Here is a 6,347-nt window from a genome sequence, read left to right as displayed (position 1 = left end):
TCCTGACAACCGTTTTGCTAATAGCTAAATTCAGAAACGAATTTTCTTTTTCGATTATTTTCTGAATACAGTCACTTTCCAAAATGTTATAACAGAAATTTCTAAAGTACCCGTATGTTTCACACATCTGCTTCAGACACATGCCAAGTACATATTTAGGTATGTGATCAGAGAAAAGACAAAAACATATCGAATGTTAAAATGTTAGGAGAGAACACGAATGACTAGGCTAAATATGCTCATCTAAGTAGCAGGTGAGTTACGTCGAAAATACAAAACTCTAGCAAATCAAATGATTAATCGCCAATTTTTTCATATTATCTTAAAGATTTACATTAGCGCAAAACTCATTCAATATTTAATGAAGAGTTACTTAAAATCCATAGTATTAATCATTTCGCTTTAAAAAAAAAAAATCATCATAATGAATATAGGATTCAAATGTGAAAGACTTGGATTATTCTTTGAAGTATTCACCACGGAAAAAAAGCTATTTTAATAAAGGAAGGTAATCTTAACATTTTATTAACATAATTTTATTCCTAAGTTCAAAAAAAATTCCAACTTAAACAATTATTATAGCATGAGTTTTAAATGAAAGTTGTAGCAGTGGACACACTATAAGAGTTGTAAAGAGATGTAAGTTTTCATCGTTCACATATTTTATTACCATTATCAACAAGTAGCGGTGTCACGTGTATGCCATGTGAAGTTTGATTATATTGGAAGTAACTGAATTGTATACAACCAACCTGGCGTTTAGGCACAGTTGGGATGGCATACTACAAACTGATAATTTTAATATATAATACATGGGGAATAGATTTTTGATTGTCCGTATCTTGCGATTAACTGGATGGATAACCTGCATCAACAAACTTGATTTCTTACTTTCCACCCTCTACATCCGAGCTAAAGTTTATGTTGATCCATCCCATAGTTCTTGAGATTTTATATCTCCTGTACGGAGACAGACTAAATATTTAAAGGAGTTTCGGTAAACCAAATTCCTTAAAAATTTAGAAAAATCACTAACAGAATACAAAAATTACTACATAAATGAAATGGTGATTTCCGGTGTCTACGAAGTTAAATGTGATTGTGATTAACCGACATCGGTATGACAAAGATAAATATAAAACTAAAACAAAGAACCATATTAGGGGGAAAAAAGAAAAAAAGAAACAGTTTAACATAATCAGGACTATTTAAGCATATGTGTGATTGAAAACATTTTTACACAGAACTTCATCAACTATGAATTGCATTTAAATCTTAAATCTGAAATAAGATCCAAATTCAAATTTAGATAAAGGGAATCTTTGATAAATAATGGAATTCCATAATAAATAATTTAGTTCATAAATATTGCAGTAATAACTTTTTTTTTTTTTTCGAAAAAAAATGTTAATATTGTTATATATTTAATATATTCTTCAGTGTCCAACAAATAAACGTAACAGTATTTAGGTCATACAATTTAGTTTAAGGAAAGCAGTTTCTTCATATTATGAGATGAATATTCTGGATTTCACAAAGCTGAGCATGGACTAGTGGATGATTGTGGAAAGATAATTGAAATATACACTGAGGGCATCTAGGTAAGCAATTGACAGCTTTCCTGTATACACTATGATGAGATCAGGAAGTTGAAATTCACTACACAGAGCGAGATAAAATTAGCATTCAGCATTACTGAATATGCAGCATTCAATTTACTGATGAATTTAAATTCATAGTTGACGCAGAAGGTAAGTTTTCTATTTAACAATATAGTGACATATCGATTTAGTAAATTTTTCATTTTATTTTTTATTTTTATTTTTTTAAATTAAACGTTTTCCTTTAAGCGTACAAACATAGACGTTTCTTTCTCAACTTTTATGAGCTATATACCATGTCATAACGGAAAATCATTCTAATTGATGAGTTAGACAGCTTAACAACATGACTTTCACGAGAAATAATTGAACGGATTGTTGAAAGAAATAGATAAACGCCAAACTCAACATCGAGTTACCTTTCTCCATCTTAAAAAAATTCCTACTTTCCTACACCTCAATCATACAATAAGATTTGGAAATTAACGTAAAGAAAAGAAAATCCTGGGAAGAATTCTATTTTCAAGGTGCTATTTATTTCCTTCTTCCAACTGCCGATTCAATTAGATTATTTCATTCAAATCAATTGTTAATTACATGGTTATAAACTACAATTATAACGACAGAAATCGGAATCAACCTGGAAACTTTGAAGAAGCCTTTCGGTTGACTTAACACCTCCTTTTCAAAATAAAGATAACTTGGGCTTTCATTGCAACAAAGTTAAAAGCTATTTAACTATAGTTCAAGATTGCCTTGGATAAGCATGTTTCCAAATTTTACTCCTAATGGGGATCATCCCTTCATTAAACTATAACACATAAATGTTGCAGATAACTGATGCGAAAAAAAAAGTAAAACCAAAATAATATTATTGCTGGATGGAAAGTATTACTAATTCACGCATATACCGTTCGTTTGCGGTTCTCAGGCGCAGTAGCCTGTGGAAATAGAGTTTCAAAAGTGTGTGTGTGTATTGCATAGATGTGAAGATCTCAAGAAAGAAGTTATTCAGACGAATAGCAGTTAGAGTAAAGAGAAAATAATAGTGATTAAGAATTTAATATAGTGTAGAAACCACTAAAGAAAGATCTGTTAATAACGAAGATAAGAGTAGATCAAAAGACTAATGTAGCAGAATGACATAGACAAGTATGTTGTACAATTACATTTAAAAATGTAGTTATTAATCAGAAACAATATCTACGACTGCATTCCTCACTTTGCTAAGGACATTTAAGTATGAAATGACAGTTGTTTCTTTTTAATCACTATCATGATTTAAAAAGGAAATAACCTGAAAATCAACATGCTTATTTATACCATAAGACGCTGCAAAAGAATCAATGGGGCATGTTGTTTTAATATTCAATGATATTTCATGCTATTACAACTTGTCACTCATTCAAATTCAAATATGTCTGCTTTCGTAAAATTATACCATGTGCATGTATATGAGTATGATGTAATACAAAAGTAAGCAACAATTACGGGACATGAACGGAAATATTACATAATAAATTTTATCGTTACTCTTAATATCTGTAGTCCGTAATAAAGATAAAACAGTTCAATCAATTATACAAATGCATATGTAAAAAACGATCAACATCTACTGACGATTTTTTTAAATAACAAATAATCCTGAAATAAATATTTCACAATTCATAACATGTGCTACCTTCAATGTAGAATTCAAATTGCAGATGCTTTATTATCCTACTGAATCAGCTCCAGCTCTCCATTTGTATGTGTATGTGTTGTGTGATTTTTTTTTCTAATATAGCGTGTTGCTTATCTGATTTGTCTCGATTTTCAACCCTCCGTTTCTTATCTACTGAGATCTCGAAGCGTAACGCACTGAAATAATTCTATTGGAATGGAAGCTCCATTTCTTTTTTCTTTTGTTCAATTGACACACGAATCCTCTGCACTTCACTGAATGCTAAGTATCCTTGCTTTTCTCTCAATTTATTATTTATTTGCGTGCGACGTTGTAAACATTTTTTATTACTCTTGAGTTCAAGGGACAATCCTGGCACTATTCAAAACCAATGCTTTCATTCGTGTTGTTTGAACACAAAATGAAAAAGGATAAAAAGAAAAAAATGGAATATTTTATTACAATTTCATTTCGCAGCAATGATAAGATTTTTTTCAAATATGCATATATAGTCTGTTAAATGTATATATATAATTACTTTTAACAGGCTAATCAATCTTCTAGGAAACAAAAGAAAGAAGAGTAACATCGTATATGCTAGTCTGCCTACATAGTTCGGTTTTATCTCAGGAGCTCTGAAAATTACGGAAATACCATGTGCATTTGTAGTATAAATTAGAACTCACCAGAGATGGAGCGAGGAGAAAGGACAGGATATGAAAGGGAGGGAATCAACTAAATTAGAGCTCAATCACGCACTTTCAAATAATGTTCCCCACGAGACGATAAATAAGGTTGTCTCGTCTCGTTTAAGATTTTTTTGTTGAATTTTTATCTCATCTCAATTCCCGAAAAGCTTTTCCGTCCGTTTTGTAATTTATGTACAAAATATATGTCCTAATTTTCTTATTAATTTAATCTAGAAGTTGTCTGAACGCTTCCGCCTCATGAAAAGTCACGAAGGGTGTGATACAACAACACTTAAACCATATTTATTATTGTAGTATATCGTGTAATGACTTGTATATCTTTAAACGTTGATAAATGATCCTCTTTGTGTTAATACAATTACCTAGTCTCGATTCTCATCTCGTTTTCATACTTGTTTCTTGTCTCGTCTAGACTTTGAAAATGCACTTCTCGTCTCGACTTTTGTCTTGTTTACGCTACGAAACATTTCTTGTCTCGTTGGCAACAGTAGTTTCAAAGGAGTTACAGTTTACTTTCCCTTTCCTTTTTCGTCTCTAACATCACAAAGACGATTGCTACCCAGATGTTATAGCCATATTCATAAAATAGTTCTTGATTTTCTACAATAAAACGTTCATGATAGAATTGGAATTACAGTATTAGTTGGCTTCAACTTCATCTTGGTTAATTTACAAGCAGCGCTTCTAAGAAAATAACGAAATCCTATCACCTGAGTTACCTCCTATCAATTCAAAGGATTCTTAGCGTATCACATACTGATTCGATTCGCGGTGGGAGCTCATGTGATTTGGTTCCTACGTTACGCTGTAGGTTCATGTCCCATATAGCCTCTGTACTGAACGGGCTGGTAAACTCCAAATCAATCAACCAACATCCTAGGGTTCATAACAAAGGAATACAGTTCGGTAATTTAGAAAACTATTTCCTGATTCCACATTATGCTTTTAGGACAACTGAGTCAATCAGAGCGAAGAAATCTAACCCAAATGACTTATTTCCATTGTTTCTCCACACACGCTGGCGGAAAGTTTGTTCTGTATTGATACGATAATATGAAGTTAGTACTCCGCAGACTTTCGTGTCAGATTACCGTATCTTACTGGTAAATAAAGTAAAAGTTACATTCAACAATATTGCCCTTATCGACGAACGTTCCATATGCATTATTGTGAGGTATATCTATGTCTGTCGAATCACTGTTCCAAATGCAATTCACTCTCACTGGGATGTACCCATTTCCTCTATCGTAGGGGTGCACGATTATTATCATTTGGTAATTAGCTATTTAGAAGAGAAATGATAAGGAAATGATAAAAGAACCTTAACCTGTGTGATTCCTCAGTTGTAGCAAAGTTTGAATTGTAACGGATAGCAGATTTACGGTAGAAGCAGTTAAAGAAAAAATAACTTAGTTTTTACCATTTCTACATTAGCACTACAAGGATAGTAGTTTTTGTGAAACCTAAAAATGCCAATCCTCAGAAATATTTCGTTCAGTGTTATAACTTTTGATTCATGTAAACTGATTTTAAAATTATATTTTCCTTTACAACATTCAGGAACTTTTCAACCTGTATTACACCGTTATCGTGAGTTTGCTTGTTGTGCATTTCACATACAGAAAAAAACGTCTCAGGTTCTAATAGGTATGTCTTTTTTTGTTTTGTTTAGCATCCTACGATTACGCACTGAGGTTAACAAAGACGGTGATAATAATGAATGAAATGATAGAATTAAGAAAGTGGAAGGAAATGTGGGAACCCACGTAGTTCACAATAAGGTTGCGCGAGCTGGGGTTGAACCAGAAATCCCACGCACCCAGTGCATGAAAAATGGAACTTACGAATAGGAGTGGGGTGATAGAATAAGAATTAGGAAAAATGTAGTTTTTACGAAAGAATTGAATGATTACAAATTCATTACATATATTCATTTGTACACACAGAATATACATTAGTAAGACATTATTAATATTAAGGAAGCAGCTATTGGATATAGTAGCGGATAATATGGTAAGAAACATTGAAGAAAGACGAGAAACTACTATAAAGGTACCTCGTAATTGAACTTAATACGAGAGACCAAAGAATGTATGTCTTGTTTATGAAGAAAAAAATGATTTTTTTTTCAACCATTAAGCTATTTTCGTAATCATTGATGTAATTTAAACACAGCCTAATCAAGAACTTTAATTGGTAAATTTCCCTTCACTCCCAAGATAGTGTCCAGAAAGAGAGAGAAAGAGCCCGCAGACCTACCCATGAAATATATACGTATTGTAACAAATATTCTGGACTGAAACTGCTTGACAGTTTTCAGTTGAATGATATACAATCAACATACAATTCTCATCACCGTTACTTTTAAATTTC

Source organism: Thermobia domestica, chromosome 9 (assembly GCF_964235325.1).
Source record: "Thermobia domestica chromosome 9, izTheDome1.hap1.1, whole genome shotgun sequence".
NCBI classification, from domain to species: Eukaryota; Metazoa; Arthropoda; class Insecta; order Zygentoma; family Lepismatidae; genus Thermobia; species Thermobia domestica.
Note: the sequence above shows the minus strand (reverse complement) of the source record.